The 22,945-nt window shown below is 40.2% G+C and overlaps 1 long non-coding RNA gene across 1 annotated transcript in view; it reads right to left on the minus strand.

Moving 5' to 3' along the window:
* Nucleotides 1-7,700: 7,700 nt before the first annotated feature.
* The window catches only part of LOC124237432 (uncharacterized), a 39,154-nt gene continuing 23,909 nt past the window's right edge, over nt 7,701-22,945 (minus strand). The window contains exon 4 of the long non-coding RNA XR_006888003.1: nt 7,701-9,289. This is a non-coding gene — a long non-coding RNA (uncharacterized LOC124237432). The remainder of the gene's footprint in view (nt 9,290-22,945) is intronic.

Here is a 22,945-nt window from a genome sequence, read left to right on the forward strand (position 1 = left end):
CTGACTGACAACCCCAGCTGCTGCCCTTCTGGATTCATCACTGTGATCGCACCAAGGCCACGCTTTCCTCCAGCTGCTCTCAGCCAGTGACTGAGCACAAAACGAGTAATAGAGTAAGCCTATTCCTGTGGGACATAGGACTCGTCTAAGGGGCCACTTAGGTTCAAGAACTCTAAATCCACACCAACACTTGCTCTTCTGTGTCTTTTTCATTTTCACTCTTCTAGTGTGTGTATAGTATTACATTGTGGTTTCAATTTTTGTTTCCACTTTTCATGTGTTTGTTTTGTTTTGCCATTTCATTATCATCTATTGAGAAGTACCTGTTCAGGTTTTCTGTCTGATTTTCTTTAAGGTCTGTCTTTTTCTTTTTAAGGTATAAAAGTTCTTTTTATAGTCTGAATATAGTCATTTTTCAGGAGTATGTACTGAAAAATCTTCTCCCACTCTGTAGGTTGCCCTTTTGTTGTTTTAATGGTGACTTGTTGAACAGAAGTTCCAACTTCATGCAAGAATATAGATGAATCTCACAAACATAATGTTGAACAACAAAGAAAGTGCCAGATACAAAACTATGTGTACCGTATGATTCAGTTTGGGATAAAGTTTAAAACAGGAGAAATTAATCTACAGTGTTTGAAGGTAGGATAGCGGCTACCCTTGGGGTGGGAGCGACTAATATCTGAATGGAAGAGCGGGCAAAGGGGAGTCTCCGAGGAGCAGGAGCACTCTGTTTCTTGATGATGGTTACATGAGTATGTCTGCTTTGTAAAATGCATCAAGCTTTACATCGATGATTTGTGCCATGTTTTTCTGTGTTACGCTTCAATTAAAATTTTCAATAATAAGGGAGGTATGGCTATTCTAAGAAGAAAAAACATGTACTCGATACAGTCATGTACCATGTAATGACATTTCAGTCAACTAAAGCCCACGCTCACAACGGTGGTCCGATAGATTGGTACACACAGCCTAGGTGCGTATGAGGCTCCACCACTTAGACTTGTGCAAGTCATTCTATGATGGTCGCACAAAGACACAGTCGCCTAATGACGCATTTCCAAGAATATATCCCCTTCACTAGGCAATGCGTGATTGTATATTACTGAATGAAACAGACACATCACAGACTGCAAGTAAATAGCACTATTCTATTGCTTTACAAATGTGTGTATATATATAATTATATAATCTTTATATATATATATATATATATATATATATATATATAAGATTAACCAGAATAAAACACATTAAACTGTTCATGTTGACCTTAACCTCTGGAATTCTCTGAATTTTTTTTTTGTTTATTTATTTATTTTTGGTGAAGAAGATTGGCCCTGAGCTAACATCTCTTGCCAATCTTCCTCTTTTTTTCTCCCCAAAGCCCCAGTACATAGTTGTATATCCTAGCTGTAGGTCATTCTGGTTCTTCTATGTGAGATGCCGTCACAGCACAGCTTGATGAGCGGTGTGTAGGTCCATGCTCAGAATCTAAACCAATGAATCCCAGGCCACTGAAACAGAGCACGCAAACTTAACCACTCGGCCACAGGGCTGGCCCCTCTGATTTTTATTAAATGACCATTTTTATAACACTAAACTCCAAGTAGAAGTGGCTGTTAGAGCCCTCAAAAATGGTAGAGGCAAAAATATGTGTTACTAAAGATCAATGTATCCTTAGAATGAGAAAAAACTTCTACCAGGAAAATGAACAGATTTTTCCTCTCCAGTCACCTACTCCATGAGGTAAAAGTTACGTTTACTTTCACAGGGAAACATGAATGTTTTTCTTTTTCCATTTAACTTCCCGAATCCTACTTATGTTTCATTAACAAGCCCCTCCTGCACGGCACCCGGGCCTGATCGCTGCCTCTTTACAGGCAGGGCTCTCACACATTCTCTGTGACATCCACTACTGTGAGCTTTTCTTGATTTTATTATTATTTAATACCTGCAAAAGTTACTTATATTTTCACAAACTAGAGGTGGCTATAGCTTAAGTATCATCTGGCTTTATCTCCTCATTTGATTGACAAAGAAACTATGATCCACATTCACACCTTTAATATGAAGAAGAGTAAAATCTCCTACACACTGTGAGTCAAAGTCAGGCAAGCAGAGATGGACGACAGCTTGTTGCTTTCCTCCACCAGCCGACACCAGAGAAAGCACCAGCCAGTCCCCACATAGGCACAAATGGGCGAAGAGAGCTAGATAACTTGCCACGGGTTTCAATTCTTAACATAAGAATCCATTTTGAGCTGCTGCATTTTCTCAGGCTCATCATTAGAAAAACTAGCTATGAGGCATGGTTCTTTCTTTCTTTTTGATACCAATATTTGCTAACATTATTGATTTCTAGACACTCACATGCATATAGTTCTAAGCACTTCATGAATATTTAATATTTAATCCTCCCAGAAGTTCTATGAATATCTTTTTTCTTTTTTTCAGCTTTACTGAGGTATAATTGACAAATAAAAATGCCGTGTATTTAAAGTAGTATACAACATGAAGATTTGATATACATAATACGTTGTGAAAGGATTCCCTCCATTGAGTCAATCAACACATCCATCTCTTCCCATATTTACTTTTTTTTATGAGAAGACAATTTCTACTCTTTTAGCAAATTTTAATTATATTATATAGTATTATTAACTATAGTCACCAAATCATACAGTAGATCCTCAGATCTTATTCATCCTACAACTGAACATTTATAGCCTTCTACCAACATCTCTCCATTTCCCCCAACCCCCAGCCCCTGGCAACCACCATCCAATTCTGTTTCTATAAGTTCAACTTTTTTTTGGATTCCTCATATAAATGATACCATGCAGTACCTATCTCTCTCTGTCTGGCTTATTTTACTTAGCATAAAATCCTCCAGTTTCATCAAGGTTGTCGCAAATGACAGGATTTCCTTCTTTTTTAAGGCTGAATAATATTCCATTGTGTATATATATATATATATATATATATATATACACACACACATACATATGTCTATACGAAATTTTCTTTATCCATTTGCCCATTGACCTACACTTAGGTTGTTGCCATAACTTGACTATTGTGAACAATACTGCAATGAACATAGGAGTACAGAGATCTGTTCAAAATACTGATTTCACTTCCTTTGGAAATGTACCTAGAAGTAGGATTACTGGATCATATAATACTTCTATTTTTAACTTTTTGATGAACCTCCACCTTGTTTCCCATAATGGATATACTATTTTACATTCCCACCAACAGTGCGCAAGTGGTCCCTTTTCTCTGCATCCTCAAATCCTGCCAGCATTTGTTATCCCGTGGCTTTTTGATAATAGACATCCTAACAGATGTGAAGTGATATCTCATTGTGTTTTTATTTGCATTTCCCTGATGATTAGTGATGTCAAGCACCTTTTCATGTGCCTCTTGTCTATTTGCATGCCTTCTATGGAAAAACACCTATTTGGGTCATTTGCCCATTTTTTGAGTTATTTGTAGGAGGGGTTCTTTTTTTTGACTATTGAGTTATAAGAGATTTTTGTGTATTTTGGATATTAACTCCTTATCAGATATGTAGTTTACAAACCTTTTCCCCCACTTTCTGGGTTGGCCCTTCATTTTGTCCACGGTTTCCTCTGCTGTGCAGAAGCTTTTTAGTGCGATGTAGTCCCACTAGTTTATTTTTGCTTGTGTTGCCTTTGCTTTTGGTGCCAAATCCAAAAAAAATAATCACCAAGACCGATGTCAAGAAGCTTACCCTCTATGTTTCCTTCCATTATTTTTACTGTTTCAGACCTTATGTTCAAGTCTTTAATCTATTTTAAGTTGATTTTTGTGTATAGTGAAAGATAGCAGTCCAATTTCATACTTTTGCATGTGGCTGTCCAGTTTTCCCAACACCATTTAGGGAAGAGACTGTCCTTCCTTCATTGTATAGTCTTGGCTCCTTTGTCCTAAGTTAATTGGCCGTGTATTCAGGAGTTTATTTCTGCACTCTCTGTTCTGTTCCATTGATCTATGTGTCTGTTTTTATACCAATACTATACTGTTTTGATTACTATAGATACATAACATAGCCTGAAATCAGGAAGTGTGATACCTCCAGCTTTGTTCTTCTTTCTAAGATTCTTTTGGCTATTTGGGATCTTTTGTGGTTCCATATGAATTTTAGGATGATTTTTCTCTATTTCTGTGAAAATACCATTTTGAGTTTTGATAGAGATTGCATTAAATCTGTAAAGGGCTATGAGTAGTATGAACATTTTAACAATATTAATTCTTCCAATCTGTGAACACAGACTATCTTTCCATTTAATTTTGGCTTCTTCAATTTATTTCATGGATATTTTATACTTTTCAATGTACAGATCTTTCACCTCCTTGGTTAAATTTATTCCTAAGTATTTTATTCTTTTTGATCCTATTGAAAATAAGATCATTTTCTTAATGTTTCTTTCCAATAGTTCATTGCTAGTGTATAGAAATGCAACTGATTTTTGTATATTGATTTTGTATCCTGCAATGTTACTAAATTCGTTTATTAGCTCTAATAGTCTCTTGGTGGAGTCTGTAGGGTTTTCTTTGCTATAGTCCTGTGGGACTTGTGAATGTAAGTTTCATTGGTTTTCAGAACTAGGTGATTTGGAGGCCTGTCCCTCGGGTAGCAGCCTTACAAGTTGGGGCACTAGATGTGTGGCCCAAATCTTTCACTCCTCAGGGAGAAGCTGGCAGTTGGCATTCCCTCTCAACTGCATGGCACTGTGCTGGGGGGTGGGGTTTAGGTCATATCTCAGCCTTTCCTACCTGTTTCAATGTGGTTATTTTCTCAGTTGCTTGATGTGTAGAAGTCAGTCAGCTAGTTTTTGGATTTGTCTCAAAGAAAATCACTTTGTATATAGGTGTATGTCATCAGTAAGAGGAGGGAAATTCAGGAGCCTCCCGTGTCACCATCTTGGTCCTACAATATTTAATGGAGATATTATTATTATCCCTATTTTATAGAGGAGAAAACTGAAGCACAGAAAAGTTAAGTAAATTGCCCATGGACACTCATACAGTAAGTTGGTGGGCCAGAATTTGAGTCCAAGCATTCCAATCCAGAGCCCTTAGCAATAACTTCTATACCAGCGGTTCTCACCAGGGGTGATTTTACCCCCAGGGGATATTTGGCAATGTCTGAAGATAATTTTGGTTGTCAGAAATGGAAGGAGAGAATACTACTGGCATCTACTTTGTAGAAGCCAGGGATATTGCTAAACATCTTATAATGCATAAGACATTCCCCCACCACAAAGAATTATCCAGCCCAAACTGTCAATAGAGTAGAGGTTGAAAAATCCTGCTCTATGTTCTACCGCCTCTGAGCTCAGTTATACCCCTGCTATGGAAAATGTGTCTGCAGACTAGCAGCACTGCATCACCCAGGACTTGTTCAAAAAGCCCACCCCAGATCTACTAAATTAGAATCTGCATTTTAATAAGACCCCCAGGTAATTCATCTGCACATGGAAGTTTAAGAGGTACTGAATGATACTTTTAGCTCCACCATGCTGTGACAGGTCTGGAATAAGACAAATCTCACACACCAGTCTAGTCTCCATGCACAGGCACAGAGAGGCAATGTTAGGAAGATAATGGTGGGAATGTGGGGAAGAAGATGGACAGATCCAGCAGGGATGTAATATTAGGGACTGGAATTTTCTCCAGCAGATGGTTCTTAATGGCTATCTTCCTCATCATGATGAGAGATTGCAAACAATTGTGCTAGTGTGCCAAAAAGACAAATGGCCCAGAAAACAAATGCTTATCTATGGACTATGCTTATCCTTGGTCTATGCAAACATCACAGAATGGATCTACATAAAACAAAAACATCCCATTAAGAGAATTCATCAAGCCAGTTAACTTGGCATTGTGCTCATAAAAATAAAAAGAGAATAGACCGAATTTTTTTTTTTTTTTTTTACTATTTAATTGTTAATGTTGGTGTCATGTAAACTTAGTTTCAAAACCAATCTAACTCTGTCACTTCTGGGCATGGAACATTTATTGAGTAGTCCTCCAACCACAAAGGATCCCATGCAACTGGCATTTCTTTGACGATACATGAAGATCTGGTCTGACTGAAGCAACAGCAGTGCAGGTCCTTTGACCAGGCACCCTCAAACTCAGATTCCGAGTTGTGCATGCATGGTAAATCATTGCCTACAATCCATTTCCCCTTTATTTGTAATAGGGATTTACTTAATCTTGATTTTGTATTTCCACATCATTATTTTATTATTCACATTCTTGTTTTAAGCAACTTCAAATCCTCGTGGAATTATTGATGAATAAGCATATAAAGAGAGAGGCATAGAGGGGCCGGCCCAGTGGCGCAGCAGTTAAGTACACACGTTCCGCTTCTCAATGGCCTGGCATTCACCAGTTTGGATGCCTGGTGCAGAGATGGCACCACTTGGCAAGCCATACTGTGGTAGGCGTCCCACATATAAAGTAGAGGAAGATGGCCACGGATGTTAACTCAGGGCCAGTCTTCCTCAGCAAAAAGAGGAAGATTGGTGACAGATGTTAGCTCAGGACTAATCTCCCCCCACCCCCCGCCCCAAAAAAGAGAGAGAGAGAGAGAGAGCATAGAGGTATGTAATCTAGCAAAAGGGTCCACTGCCCAATGAGCATAAAAGCCAATACTGTGGCACTGGCTTCCGAGAAAAAAAAAAAAGACTTTATTGTGAGGTTGGCCAGCAAGGAGACAGGAGGCAAGGCTCTCAAATCTGTCTCCCCAGTAGAGTGTTTGGGGTAAAATTTAAGGGACAAGGGAAGGCAGGCTGGTAGGAGAAGTGCTGCAGGACAGGTTTCCATGATGGTAAGGTGTGGACAGGGGCTTGAACACCAGCTCTTCTTGGACAATGGACCCCTCACGTCTGGAAAGGGTTTGTCTTTTGAGTTCTGGTCCTGTCCCTCTCCTCTGGTTCCGTTGAGGGACAATCTTTGGTTCTAGGTGTTATTTCAGGTCAAAATTTTCTGCTTGGCACACGCTCCAGCCACCCGACTAGCAGTTTTGGCTCACTGCCCCTGCAAGATGACTTTAACATTCTGCTGACAAGATGGGGTCAGTTTAAACTGGTCCTGTGGTTACAGATAGAAGTGATAAATTGGGTGTGAGTGACGATGAAGAAAATGGATGGTTAATTTGTACTTTCTGCATTTCTTTTAAAACCCTGACCCAGGATTTGAAAACTAAATGATAAATATGGTTTTGTTACCAACTTTTACAAACTCCCCCTAAAAATGTGATCATCTGAAGCAGGAGCACACCTACGATTTAGGGCTTGCCAATAATCCCTTTCTGGAGACAAAAGATGGAAAATCACGTATGTCCTCTACACAAACTACATTAAATTAATACTTCAGATTTTAAACCTCTCCCATGAAAATATTCTTAGTAAAATAAATATACGCATTTTCTTTTTCTGATGCTTAAAATACCCTTGGCTATTAGGGGCATCAAAAACAAGAAAATATAGACACATGTACATACACACACGCACTTTTATAGTTAATTATACTGCAGAATGTATGCATCAATAACTAAAAAGTCAAAGATCCCCTCTTCTTTAGCCCTCTGAAAATATGTAACTACACTTTGGCTTTGACTGAAATCATTCGCTCCATGATTGTGTGTTATGCAGGTCCCATCTGTCTGTCTCACAGTCTTCTACCAGCCTATTCAATACTTGTGGCTAAAAAAATGCCTTTCCTACCATTCCTCATGCAAGTGATAAATATCTGTTTCTGCTGTGCACTACTTGAAGCTTTGCTTCTGGAAGAAAACCCTTGTAGCTCTCTTCTTGTCTAATTCATCCTGAGGACAATCCCCCAGGAAGTGTCTGGATAGCTTGACTGGGTTACAGGAAGCTAAAACCCTATGGTATTTTAACTGAGTATACCTTCGATCTTATTGCTGGCTGTGAGTCTTACTTGACATTTGATATTAATCGTAGGCACTGGAGAAACAGCTCAGGGAGCCAGAATTGTCATCTGTGACCAATCAAGTCTCCCTGAACGCAGCCCACTGCTCAGTGCTGCTGTCACTTGTTGTGCTGAGATGTCACACCTGTCAGCCAGCTCACACATCTTTCCAAGGACTTGCTAGGTTTAGTTTTCTTCCTGTCTATAAATGCAACATATGTTAGCAATGTTCATTGACAGATTTCGGCAGTGTTTTTCCCCTAGTCGAGCTGTTAGTTCAGTTGTCAAATACAGGAATTTCTCTTTAGGTTTCAGTGAATTCAGAACCACAATAAGAACTGGGGGAAAATAGCAAAGCAGATTGACAGCATATCCATCAAGATTTTCCCACAGTTGCTTAGCTGTTTCTACACACCACCTGCCCTGCCCCGTCTCTCCAGCAAGTGGAATACTGAGAAAATGCACTGAGACTTTACAGACATAGGAAAATGGAAGACACCAAAATAGATGAAGTAATGGATGAATGAAAGTTAATTTTAAATTATCCAGTTAATTTGGGCTAGTAATTTCTTCATGCTTCACACATAGCCTCTTTGGTGACCCCCACATTATGTCTGGGCTCTGCCCAACAAGCCAGAACGCTTGGGGGGTGAGCAGAAGTAGCATAAAGCTAAGGACCAGATGGAGCCTGGAGATGCTTCCACAGAGGCCTTCTTCAATTTATTAAAGCCACGTAGGGAAAGGGTGGATGAAACTGTGCTTAAGGCAGATATCAAAGAGGAAAGTTTGAGAGGTTAATATTAAAGGAAATTGTGAGGATGGAGAGACGGAAATTTGGGGTTGCATAAAATGAGGTTGCCAAGTATTTAAAGTGAAAAGTGCTGCACATGAAGCTGAGTATTCTTCCCAAGTGCTTCCTGAGACATCTCTGAAACAATTTCCTCAATCTAGGCGTATACGGTGTTTAAAACGTCGTGCAAAAAGAAAGGAGATAAGTTATCCAGGGACTCCAGCATGGATATGACCCAAGAAGGATAATTTTTGTTTTACGTAGATTATAAACTCTTTGCTAAAGAGGCGTTTCTCTATTTTTGAGAAAATGAGACCATGTTTGGGGTCTGGTGAAAGCGAGGTCTGTAACGCCTCCAGAGCAGTATGGGGTTCTGCAGTCCTGGCCGTGACCCTGACCAATTGGGGATGAGACTCAAACCCTCCAGCCATCAGGATTGGCTTCAGGCTTCCCACTGCAGCTGCACCAATTCACACTTCTCAAAAAAATGCCACGAATCACGAACGAGGCCGCTTGAGATGCCACCTGTGTGAAATCAAGAACAGGAGAAAGATTTAAAACTTTCCTCTCCATCTCAAGCAAGACAGAAATGCTCACCTCGTTAGTAATAGCACTTCATGTCCTGGCATGTGGCAGATTTAGTCACAAAGTAGAAAGCTGAGGAATTTTTTTCCTTTTTCATAAAAATTTAAATTAAAAAAGATAAAGTTAATGAAAAGCAATTGTTTATAGAAGCTACATTTTTATGTGATTTACCTCTCACGTAAAACCAAAGGATGGAAACCTTAACTGTCCATCATTTTAAAGAAAACCATTACTGATCCATATAGTTGACAAAAAGTTGGACATGAATTACACTGTGCCAGGTGCTTCGAGGAACTGAATACATCTCTGCTGGAGCGCTTGCCCCATGTTCTTTGCAAAGTACTTTGTACGCTCATCTACTATTAACACCTACCTGAAACACAAGGAGTAAAGGTGATCTCTCAGAAATGACTGCCTTGGCCCAAACTCCCTAGGATCCTGTATCTGACCAGGCCCTGAGGCCACACGCCCTCAGCCTGGTCATACCGGGCAAGCTAACAGAGCATGGTCCCTTCACGCAGGGCACGGCTGCAAACCCTCAAGGACAGCATGGCCCACTCCAGTTTCACCCATACCTCTGAAACACGTCCATCATTGGGAGTCTAGGAAGCAGCATGACTAACACTGATTAGGAGGCCATGTGGTGCGATGGAAAAAAGAACTGTATGTGGAATCGGAAGGCAAGTGTTCTCGTTCCAGTTCGAACCTTTATTATCTCCATGACTTCAGGCAAGTCTCTTGGCATCCCTGTACTTGGTTGCTCATTTGTAAATGTGGGTAATGATAATCAACCAGACCAGGTTGTTTTAAAGTAAAATATGAAAGCACTTTGTAAATAATGAAACAGTATATACACATGTAAGAAATTACATGTAATTGGTAATCAAATTTTAATATTTGCTGATCACAGGATGTCAACTAATTAGCCTATTCCCACATAGTTACATTAACTGATTTTCCAAAAGAAGTCAATTAAACAAAGACCACGGTCTCCTTGGTCAAAAGTGCTTCAGCAGAATGTTTATTCTTCCAACACGGTCGTAATCGCCTTGAGATTCCAGTGTACACTTGACTCATGCAATACTGTCAAGATTTTGCATCTACATTGATTTCCCCATATTCACGTTTCTCATGGGCAGGTGAGAAGCGATAACAAAAATAAGCGCGGCTCCCTTGCCCATTTCCGGTTTCAGAGGCCTCTTTCAGCCACATTTAATTATGGGCAATGAATCTCAGAAAAAGGACCTACATCTCACATTCCTTTGGAAAATAGGTGAGCAATATTGATTGATAAGGCTCAGATATAACCTTGGCTGGAGCTGATGTGGGAAGACTCTTGGTCAGGGAGTCAGAAAACCAGCCTCTGGACTCAGCTGTGCTGAAACACATGTTATATCAACGTGACTCCTAACCTCTGTGGAATCGCTTTTTCATCTATTAAATGGAGGGGAGAGGGGGATTCGAGTTCAATTGTTCTTAACTTTTTTGTGTGTCATGGGTCTCTTTAAATGTTAAAAATCACAAGCACCATATGAGGAGGTAGTGATATTATCTCTACCTTATTGTCAGGTCACCAAAGCTTCGAGAACCTAAATAACACAAAATAAAATTTGCACTCAACTTCAGGGAATTCAAAGACCCACACAGACTATTTACAGAAGACTCCAGGCTGAGCCTCAGAATTAGAGCACGTGATATTTCCAGCTGTGCATTTCTTTCCTAATATGGAGGGCACGTATCCTATTTGGATCACACACAAAACCACACCTGATATGGCCCTTTCCTTCTAATAAGACGTGGAAAATGACCTACCAATGGATGGGCAACGCTACTACCCAGTGAGATAACAGCACAACGGCATCCTTTCAAATAATGTTCATGTTTCTAAGTAATAAAAAAGAATTCATTTCGTCCTGGTGACACCCTGAGAAGCTACTGCCAGTAGGTCCTGAATTTGCCCTCAGGCCCTTCTCTTCCTAAATGCAAACTAGATCGGATAGTTTCCTCAGGGACTGTGGATTCCTACCATGTGAGTCCTCCCTTGGAGAGCATAACTTTTTAAAATCCAAATCAACGCCAATCAAATGTTAGAATGGAAGAAACATTTTTCCAGACATCCAAGCTCTCCAAAGATGTTGCTTCTATGCCTCTATTTTTAGGAGACTGCTGGAGGTTGTGCTCCATCCGAACAAAGAATTAAACCAAAAAGATCAAGACACGAAATCCAGGAAGGAGGAGCTCTGACACAGGAGGAGACCTCTTTGAATGACAGCAAAGATAAGGCCCAGGACCATAGCGAAGCAGGAAGAAAGGTGTGTGGATATAGAATTGAAGGTTATTTTACAGAGCTGTTAGCATATGCAGGAAATCTTAACCAGAAACTAGAAGAAAGCTAAGCAAAAGAAAACAAAAGAGGCAATGAATTCACAGGAAAAATAAAAGTTTGCACAAGAAACATGCTTAGCAGGGAGCATTTACAAGTACAAAATAATGAATATGGATTTAATAAGCCTTAATAAGTTTTCAGGAAAAACAAACATGTCTGTGTGAAGGGGGTATAAGGAAGCAAAATCCTCATCTTCTACAGTCAATAGATAACATCTAAAACATAAGACATGATGACGTAGCAGTGCAAGCACGCCATTAGAAATATATAGGTAATTCCTGGAAGCAATAGCTAAAAGAGTTGAAAATGATTATAGCTGGGGAGTGGAAAATGAGATGGGGACAGAGTGAGGCAAATCTTGCAATGTTCGACTTTTAAAATTGTGTACAATAAATGCTTTGATAAAAATTAACCATTAGGAAGATAATAAAGGAAACTATGAAAAAGACAACAGTCGCCTTGGCCTCCCTGTGAGGGTGAGGAGGGGGCGGTGTTAAATGCTGCCATGGCTCCTCCCTTCAGAGTCTGAGAAGGCTCCAGCCCTCCGCGAGGTCGTCTTTGCATAACTTCTTTCTGGACCCCATGGTTTGTTTCAGATAGTATGGAAACTGGAACAGATCAAGGTCTGCCGTTATTTGTCTTTAGTTATGATTAAGAAGGAACATGGGAGCTTCCAGGGAAGAGATGTTATCATTGTGTTTCAAGTAATCATTTTGAGTAAATGATTCGGGGCAATGGTATTGCAATATTGTTGAGTCAAGATCAGTTGTGGAAAGCCCTGGCTGTCTTCTTAAGTTCAACGTGGTCAGTGCTTTCAAAAGCCATCACTCACGACACTGCTATGTTGCCTGGTAAGCAATTCACACAACTTCTCGATTTATGCACTCTAAACTAAAAGCAAAATGGCATATGAATCAGGAAATCTTGATGAGAGGTATATTGAAAATGTGGAGTGGGGCCGGCCTGGTGGCGCAGCGGTTAAGTTCGCACGTTCACTTCTCGGGGCGCAGGGTTCTCCAGTTTGGATCCCGGGTGCGGACATGGCACTGCTTGACACGCCATGCTGTGGTAGGCATCCCACATATAATGTGGAGGAAGATGGGCATGGATGTTAGCTCAGGGCCAGGCTTCCTCAGCAAAAAGAGGAGGACTGGCAGTAGTTAGCTCAGAGTTAATCTTTCTCAAAAAAAAAAAAAAAAGAAAAAGAAAATGTGGAGCATCCCCAAAGCAGTTGGCTGCTAAACGGAAATATCTTAAGTCAGTACTACCCGCTCAAAGTTTGAGCAGACATGCTGCCGACAGTTTCTCCTACTTTTCCCAGTGTGAGGGAGTATTTCCACCTCAGAAAAGACAATGAAGAGCAAGCACTCAGAGTGGGTCTCTTAGTATGAACATGGTTTTTGTCCACTCTGTCCATCAAGCAGATACTGGGCTTGGTCACGTAACAAATAAAACCAGAGTAACAGACTTTATTTTAGAAGAAATTGTTTACCTTTCTCGACCCACAGACCCCGACCACCATGCCAAATATCTCATAAGTTCACACCTCTGAACACTCAGGAAACTGAAAAAGACGGTGCATGTGGTTTATTCTCATTGTTACTAGCAAAACAGCTCTAAGTGTAAATTCTATTACAATGCATGGTGTTTCCAAATCAATTTTCTCTAGTTTACAAAGTATGTTTGCACACATATTTCACTCTTGAAAGGAATTTTTAAAGATAGCCCACCACACATCTAATGCATATTTCTCACTTTTTCTGTCAGTTCTGTAGCCCCTCTAGAGATGGGGATCTTGTTTCTGCCCAAAGCAACCCTGTTCTGTACACCACTGAGAGTTAGGAAGATCCTTCTTTGATCTATGGCTCCGTGACTTCCACCAATAACCCTTTTATTTCCTTTGGAGTCATAAAAACAGAAAAGAAATCTAACCTCCCTTCCACATTATAGCCCTTAAAATATTTAAAGACAGCTTCCACTTCTCCCATCACAAGTTTTCTTCTTCCCTCTACTCTCCCCTACAATGGTTTCTTCAGCCTTTTCTCATATACCGTGGCCCGAATTCCTTGCTCTGGTGAGAGCACTGTGAAGAGTAGTGTCCCATAGGGCTTTAAGCAGGGGCATCAAAGTCAGAAAAATCAGAGTTTTAATCTTACATCTACCTAGTACGTATATGACTTTGATCAAATAAAGTCTCTAAGCTTCAGTCTCCTAATCCCTAAAAAATGGCAATAGCAATACTTAGCTCTCAATGATATGGTGTCGATAAAGACTGATAGAAGGGCCTGAAACAGTCGATATCAGGAAAATGCTCCATTGCTGCTGTGGCACTCCGGCGTGAATGTTTTCTGGTTTGTATATTCTCTGAAGGGCTACGCCCCTGTCTCAACATACTATGCTGAGCATGACCTGACCAGCACTGAGCAGAGGAGTAATCTTGGACCACTGGGAAGAGCTTCCTGATCAGCAGGTCTCCGCCACTTATTTACTCACCTCTCCATCTTACAAAAGGTATTAATTTCAGCTAAAATCACAAAGCCATGTCATCCCAGGTCTATCACTGGGCAAGAATATCAATAAAAGAAACACTGGAGTATGCTTTTAATTCCAAAAGATCTCTCCAAACAGGGGAAGGGGAAAATGGCAGCATCCTCTCCCTGTCACAAAAGTAGAAAGGAAAAGCAATAACAAAAACTGTCAGACTCTCCTTTCTAGTCCATTTCTAGTAATTTAGGATCCATCCAGATGCCAAAACAACCCTGAAAATAAAACTTTGAATATCCAGAATGGAGCAGTTATAGATTAGACAGCAATGCTAATGATAACTAGACTCAACATTTATTTGGATGTCAATATTTGGGTATCAGAGGAAATCTGTTTAGGGGAGAACTCCTACCAACCTTTGGAAAAATAACAATATGAATTGAATTCAGTTCAATTAAAAAAAAATGTGTCAATAACAACAGGTGACCAAATAACCAAATGAATGAACATGTCCATGGGCTCTTTTTGCATCCTATGGCTACAGCCTCTCAGGGAAGAGAAATTCGTGAGGTCTCTGAGTTCGGGGAATAAGAAACCACAAGAAAAGACAGTAAGGCCAAAGGCATGACTGTTTGATTACGATTAACATCAGTTATAAATGAATCGTGTGACATGAATGCATTGTTTTTTGTAGAACTGAGACTACTCAATTTTTAGAGATGATATAGCTTTTTTGCAGAAAAATCAGAAAACACAGAAAAAGAAAGAATATGAAAAATCTCCCATAATGCTATCACCAGAGATAATCACTATTGGAAAACTCTGTGTATGTATATTGGGCATTTTTTACACCATTTTCAAAAGGAGTATTTTGAAAAATTGGATTTTATAAGGTTAGCCTCTTTCTGACCAACATTGAGAAAGTACAGAAACAGCAGAAAAGTTATCTCTGGAATCTAGTAGCCGGAGCACTAAATATGGATTCCTGTACCTTTCTACTTAATTTCTCCTAATAATTGCATCATTCCAATGATCCAGAAAAAGAAAATAAGAATTTTTTTCCAGATGTTTCCAGACACAACTATAATGAGTATAGCTTTGTAGAAATCAAAAAAAAAAAAAAATTTTAGCCTGCCCCTTGTGTTTAAACAAAAGAGTTATAATATTAACCTGAGAGTAAAATTCTAATTATCAAATACTGGATGGCTTCCAGAGAAAGGAAAAAGGAGCGTGTTCAATGAAACCAGTTTGTTGCAAAGGAAGTTTTCTGTTAAATTCAGATTTTTTTAAATGATGAAAAAAGAGAAGTATATCCAATGAAAAATACAATTAAAAAAATAATGGAACTAAAATAATGACAGAAAAGCTAAAATTGTAAAGTGAAAAGAGTTAAAGATAATAAAAGGAAACTTTTGAGTTAAGAGTTAAAGCAGGTAGCATCAGGGAGGTGAAACACCCCGACTGTAGAAGATGGCGTTACGTTAGCAGATATCGCGATGCAGGCAGAAGCCTTTGTTTGGCACTCATGTGCCCAGGAGAAGGAGAACAGCCTTTGCGTCAGAAAGCGTGGATGATGTCTCAAGTCCCCGCCAACTCCGCAGAGAGGTTCTGGGGATGTGTCACTTTTCAGCAGATTGCTGGAGTTTGGGGTAAATACCACCAGACGTATGATTTCAAGTCCAAAGAACTTCTTGGAAGTTTCATAACTAAGAGGCAACCTTTCATAGAATAGTGTATCTGATATCAAAAGATTGAAAATATTATAGGGAATACGGGTACATGTACCCATAATATGACATACATGTGCAAACAATTACATTGCTATCTACAAGTGAAAATAAAACCTTTAATCCAGAGGGCCAATGTGAAGGAGTACAGCCTTTAACATTTCAACAGCAGTCATTTCTGTTTCTCAAATATCTAAAATCACAGCTTGCTTAAACACATATCATCGATGTCATTTTTCAGAACATTCGCTCAGAAGTAGAGAAATTCAGATCACGTTCTACGTTGAGTCTAGAAGGATAAGCCAAACTCCTTTCTCACTCAAAAGAAATAGCAATGATTTTCCATATTAGCCCAAGTGCTACCAGCCCCCTACTGTTTCCTTAGAATTAAATGAAAAGAATTGTTTGTGAAAGATATCAAGGTGAGTGTAAAAATCATTTGACTAATGTCATGCGGAAACAATTTACAATGTTTAAACAATATAATATGTCATGTTCATGGCATCATGAAATTGCTGTTAAATTGATTATTTCTTACAGAATTCTCAGAGCTGTAAATGTAATATGGTATTCACATTCTTTTTTCACCAATCAAGTAAAAAACGAAAAACTTTTTAAATAAGTAATTAAAAAATTAAATATATTTGTGTATATTTACGTAAATATACATGCAGAGTTTTACATTGTTTGTTTGTTGTGTTTTGGTTTTTGGCAGAGGTTGTTAGGCCACAGGATTTTTCCCAAGAAGAGGACTTTTAACCTGAAATGCATTTCTGTCTCCAGGAGGTATTCGGCCCACCTGGGCAGTACCTCAGTGCTGTATTCTAACCCGAGGCACACTCAGACTGAAAGAAATGTATGGAGGGAACTTTATATGGGTCTTGAGGGGAAGGGTGCAGTGCTGTGTAATGAATGTAACATTTTAAAAATTAGAATGCTTTCTACTTTATCTAAGTACATTTCCTAAAGCATTTGATGGGAGAGAAGGTGTGGCTAATGACTAGAAATGCAAAGAGAAAAGGCAAATTCTGATGTTCAGACTAGAATTAGGCAGCAACATCCAGCTATTATCTTAAGAAATTTTCTAAGCAATTTAGTTCCAACTTTCTCTGATAAATCAGTCACTAAACCAAGAGCGGTCAGTCCCCACAGTCTTTCTAAAGTATAGAGAAGATAAACTTGTCCTCCAATAAGCCTTGCTAGAATCAAGAGAGAAAAGACCTAGGGCAAGTAAAGGAAAAATACTCCCCTTCCAGGCCCAGTGCTAACGGAAAGGAGAAAGCAAGGGGAAAGTGAGAGATTAAAATAGCCTACGTGGGGCCAGCCCCAGTGGCCTAGTGGTTAAGTTCAGTACACTCCCCTTTGGTGGCCAGGTTTGGTTCCTGGGCGCAGACCCATACCACTCTCTGTCAGCGGCCATGCTGTGGTAGCAGCTTACATACAAAAAGAGGAAGATCGTCAGTGCATGTTAGTTCAGGGCAAATCTTCCTCAGCAAAAAATATTTAAAATAGCCTAATGTGGATCCTAATATTCACTTTTGGGGATGTGTTCCAGATAGGGAGAACAGCCTCATAGCATTGAGGGTAAACAGAGGTCAGAGACAGCTATTGTCCCCGCTCCCTGTTAAGATTCAGGTAAGAGATGATCTGCTGCAATATCTCTCTGGTGTGTGGTCGCTTCCATTTGCCAGGAAAGTGTAGACAAGTGGGGGTGGGAGCACCTGAGAATTAGCCTTTCCTGAATCACCCTTGGCACTCAGACAGCTCATGGAGAAGCAGTTAAGAGTCTGGGGTGGGAGGATTAAGAGGTGCTTGTCAGCACACTCACCACAAAGGACTGTGTAGGAGGAGCTATGGCGTAGACCCCCAAAGTCATGACTACATGTGATTTACCACCCGACCTGAGAGAGGACTCTGGCTCTAGCAAGGCCCAGGCGATGCCAAGACACCTTCATCTCCAAGGCTGCGGGAGCCCAACCCAAAGTGAGAGTTACACTGGCCACAACTTCAGTTGTGTATGACAGTGGGCAAGGAACACCAGGTCAATAAGGAACATCTAGTTTGAGGCCCCTGAATCTTCCCCACCTCCATGAGACCAGATGGATCACATCGCTTCTCCACACACCTTAGCAAACAAAGCAGAGAGAGGGGGACACCACCGAACAACTGGGCATTTTTATCCTAGAAAGATAAACTATTTTCTAAAAGGACTATTTAAATGACTACATCTGATTAAGCTTTAAACCACTTAGGACACTTAAAATTTTTTCTTGCTAATTAGTAAATATGGATTTCGGAGAAAGGCCAATTAGTTATGGATGTAATAAAGAAATTTCATTTTTCTTGTACATTTTAATTGTGAGATGAATTTGATTTGTGAATCTGCTATCCCTGGTTCTGGTTCTGCCTACTCACAAAAATCTTGATTCAAATCATCAGCAGTTCCATCCCTTCTTTATAATGAGATTTTGTAGGTACAACCTAACGATTGCTGAAAAAGAGTAGATTCATACACTGCAAAAACAACCCCAGAATTACCTTCAGTATAAATCTGTATAAACATGCACAAAGGATGCAAATTCAGGTTCTCACACTTCGTTTTCTCCTCCAAAAGAAACAGGGAAAACCCTTAGTTGTAGCTCTTGGGCTTATCTCCATTCTGGTCTAATCTTGTTCCTTCTTCATGTGTTGTCTAAGTTTCTCCTCTGCATGTCCCAACTGGTCTTGCCTTATGTCCTAAATGTTGCTTTCTCTTATCAGGCCCCTTTGCTCTTGTCTCTGCTAACATACCTGACTGAGTCCCCGTAGGCGCGTCTATTTAACAAATCTCTACAGAGGTTGATTGCCTCAAATATGCGCTAGTACACTCTGCCTTCCTGCTTTATAATCCTGGGTTTGCCTTGTGACAAGTGCCAAACCTTGAAGTTCTCTCTCTAGCGATAATGCCTTCTGCCCTACCCTCTGCACGAATGGAATATCAGGGAATATCTTCAAGAGTTACTGAAAAGAGCTGCCCCCAAAGTTTAGTGCAAGGGTGCTATGGGAATTCCTGTAAAACATCATTGAACATCCCATACCCAGTAGCGCGTAGGCTTTACCATTACGTATCTTAGGCATTGCCACCCTCCCTGCAACATTTCCCCTTGGATTTACGCTTACAATTACATTTTTGACAGCAGTCGTTTTTGCATTTATTACTTGCTGCTTTGGATGAATTGCTTGGAGTTTTAGTATTTTTTTTAGTACTCCTTTTGAATGTCTTAAACTTTTGTAGTTATGTGACTATAGTACATTGCCTTTGGTTACTCAAATTAGAGTTTAAAACTTAAAGAAGTCATATTTAATGAGATTCTAGGAAAATTTTGCTCAGGGACATTTCACAGTCTAATAATTAAGTTTTTATTCTTCTGTGAAATCAAATGATAATATCTCTCTAATGCAGTCAGATTTCCATAAAAAATAAACAGAGCAGTGACTTTTCTGTTCTCTTCTTATATAAATACATTTTTAAATGCCAAGTATTAAACAGAGAATAGGAAAATAAATATTTCGTTTCTGTGAGATGGGCACTGAAATCCATAAACAACGCATTATGAAGATCACAGCTAACTGTGTTTTCTTGTCTCGTGTCACGGATGTGGCTTCCTTTTATTGGGGCCTTTGTTGGCAAACCTCTGGCCAGCTTAACCTAGATGCAGGTGAGAAAGAGCCCAGAACTTCCACGCCCGTGCCCTGTGAGCTACCTCTGGAATCTGAGGGGAAAGAAAGACATGGGACTTGCTAAGGTGAACGCATATTCCCTAAGATGCCTTACGTACTCATGTGCTCAAAAATTATTGTGCTCCTGTTTCGTACCAGCTACGGAACTGTGCACTCTGGAGTAAACAAGGACACGGTTTCCACTTTCCAGGAGCTCACAGCCTAGTGGGAGATAAGATGTGCTCAGATTATCCTGGTGATAAGGAAGAGGGAATGAAGGCAACAGAAACAGCACCACCAATGCTGGAGGGGCGCAGAAACAGCACCACCAGTGCTGGAGGGGCGCAGAGGAAGAGACTTCCAGCCACGTGTTTGGGAAAGCATCCAAGCAGAAGATGGCTTTCACTGGCCTTCAAGGATGGGAGACATGGGGATTGTGGCTTTTACAGGTGGAGAATGAGATTAAAATGTAGCGAGAGGAACCGGTTCACAGCGTAGGAATGACCCAAATTTCAGAAAAAGAGACAGGCTAGCAGTGGGAAGTGCAGCGACAGAGAGCAGGGAGAGGAAGTGCTGCCTCCGACAAGGGCGGGCAGGAGTATTTGGTCTTCCGTCCCAGCCTGGCGCTGGACTCCCAAGGCACTGTCAGGAAGTCAAAACCATTTTCAAAAGCTGCACAGCTAAGGAAGTATAGGTTTGTTCAGCAAACAATAAAGTAGGCTATCTAAGAACATAATCCCCTAGAGCAGGAAAAGCTGACTGTGTGGGGGTGCATCGCCTTTCTGCCGTATTAGTTCCAGTTGGCTGATTTCAGAATCTGTGCCTCATTAGAAGTAAAAACGTAAACAAGATCAAACAAAATTTACATGAAATGTTTTATTCAGCTGAGTTTTCCCTGAAATTCAAATTGGTTGGATAAAAACAAAAACAGTGGAAGACCATTAACAAAGTCAAATTTTTGTAAGATCTCTGTGTATTTCAGCCATAAATTTGCAATAAGGCTGGCCTAGAAGAAGGCGCCATTTGCCTATTTTCCATCAAAACCATCCCGTTGTCTAGAACAGAGATATTCTGTGACCAATAAGACTTAGAAAAGAATTATTCTAAGAAGTTTGCAGATTGCTTGTATAATCATCTAAAAGTAAATTGTGATTAATATGAAAGCAAAGGACAATTTCCTCCAGATAAAAAAAGAAACAATATAGTTTTCATCTATCAAGACTGCACACAATACTACTCTCCTGTTTATGGCTCTGAAAACACAGCTCCATCGAGACACCCGAGGGCATTAGACATGCAGTTTCACACTGTCTAATGAACGCTGTATGCCACCATTGTTTACACTCATTTCTCAATAAGAAGTTATTTGTTAATGTGCCCTTGTAATTGGGGAAGGATTCAGGCAACTTGTAATATCAACTAGGAGGTTTTCAACAGAAGACACTCCTTAGTGGGACCATCTATATGAAATGAGTTAATCACATACAGCCCTGGTCCAATGAGACCTTGGCATCCACACGGGGAGGGCAGAATCAAGACGCAGAAGGGGAAGAAGGGCATCACCACACGGCTAGACTTCGCAAATTGTCCCCGTTGTTCTGTGCTATAGGACTTAACGTGAGACTGAACCATCCATTTTCCTCAATAAAACTAGTTGAAATGGCTGCTTAGAAAGAAAAAGTAACAAGGTCAATGCACATGAAAAAGATGACCTAAATTTTCCTCCTAATGATTTAATGTATGCTTGACTAGAAACAGGGGAAAAAAAGACTTCAAGGGAAAAGATGAAGTAGAAGCTTATCATACTTCAGCAAATTTGCACTCTGAGGGAAAATGTCCATCTTATCTTCTATAAAAGAGCTTAGTCAAATACAAAATTGCTATGTAGTCACCCTAAGTATAGATTAGGAAGATGGATTTTTTCTTGTTTGATGAGGAAGATTGGCCCTGTGCTAACATCTGTTGTCAATCCTCCTCTTTTTGCTGAGGAAGATTGTCACTGAGCTAACATCAGTGGCAATCTTTCTCTATTTTGTATGTGGACACCACCACACCATGGCATGACGAGCGGTATGTAGGTCCATGCCCGGGATCTGAACTCACAAACCCCAGGCTACCAAAGTGGAGCGTGTGAATTTAACCCTTACACCACCAGGCTGGCCTCAGAAAGAGGGATGTTTTTAAATAATAATGCTAATTTTAAAAAACCTCCACATCTTTACCTTCCTTTAGAAAAAAAAATAACTTATTTTAAAGGTGCTCATCATGCATCTTGGCCAAAAATAACACAGGTGAACACAGAGCAAGAGAACTAGAAGAGTAATGAGTCGCTATCTGTGACTTTAGGGGACGACATAGCACAAATGTAAAGTTGACTAATAATCCTACTGCCAAAAAATTGAAAATTTGGGAAGCCTTGGAAATCTGTTCTTTTAAAAAGACAATACACACAACCAATCCAGTCAGCCACCGATTCTTGAGGCGTTTATTGAACACATATTACTTCCCAGACATTGTTTGGACCATGTGGAGTCTAGTGACCCCAAATTAAGTAAGACACAGTCCCTGTCCGTAGGAAGCTCGCTAACTGGAGGTGAGGGGAAAGAGTTGGGACACGTAAACTGAAAAATTAAAATAACACTGCAAGTGCTATTAAAAAAAAAAGTGTGGAGAAGTGCTGGTAAGGTCTAGATGTCAGGAAACCTAATACTGCTTCTTTTCATTTTCTCCTCCTTAAATCAAAATCTTTAAAAGTCTTCTCTCATCCATCACACCTCAAGATAACTCTAGATGTTATCCTGGGAATACTGGAAACATCAGCCCACAGAAAAGTAAACTTTCTCCTTTAAAGCCACCCCACTGCCAGCCGAAGCATCCACTCCTTAGGTAGACACTCAAGAACATGATTTCTTTGCCAGCATTATGTCAGTTTCTCATAGGGTGAGCAACCGTGTCCTATTCTTTCAAAGTTTCTTCTCCAAGAAACAGGCCTTCAAAGAGCCTGCGTTCTTTCCTTCACTAGACCATAGGCAGGTTACTTAACCTCTCTGAGCCTCAGTTTCTTCATCTGTGAAATGGTCACAATAATAATCCCTACCTCACATAGTTGCTGCCAAAATTTAATGAGGTGGCAATGCTAAAAAAACAAGTAAAGGGGGCCAGCGCTATCTCAGAGGGGTCAAGCTTGCATGCTCCACTTCGGCGGCCTGGGGTTCACCAGTTCAGATCCTGGGCGCAGACCTACACATCACTCATCATGCCATGCTGTGGTGGCGTCCCACACAGAAGAACTAGAAAGGC

This window comes from Equus quagga, chromosome 3, assembly GCF_021613505.1.
Source record: "Equus quagga isolate Etosha38 chromosome 3, UCLA_HA_Equagga_1.0, whole genome shotgun sequence".
Classification (NCBI taxonomy): Eukaryota; Metazoa; Chordata; class Mammalia; order Perissodactyla; family Equidae; genus Equus; species Equus quagga.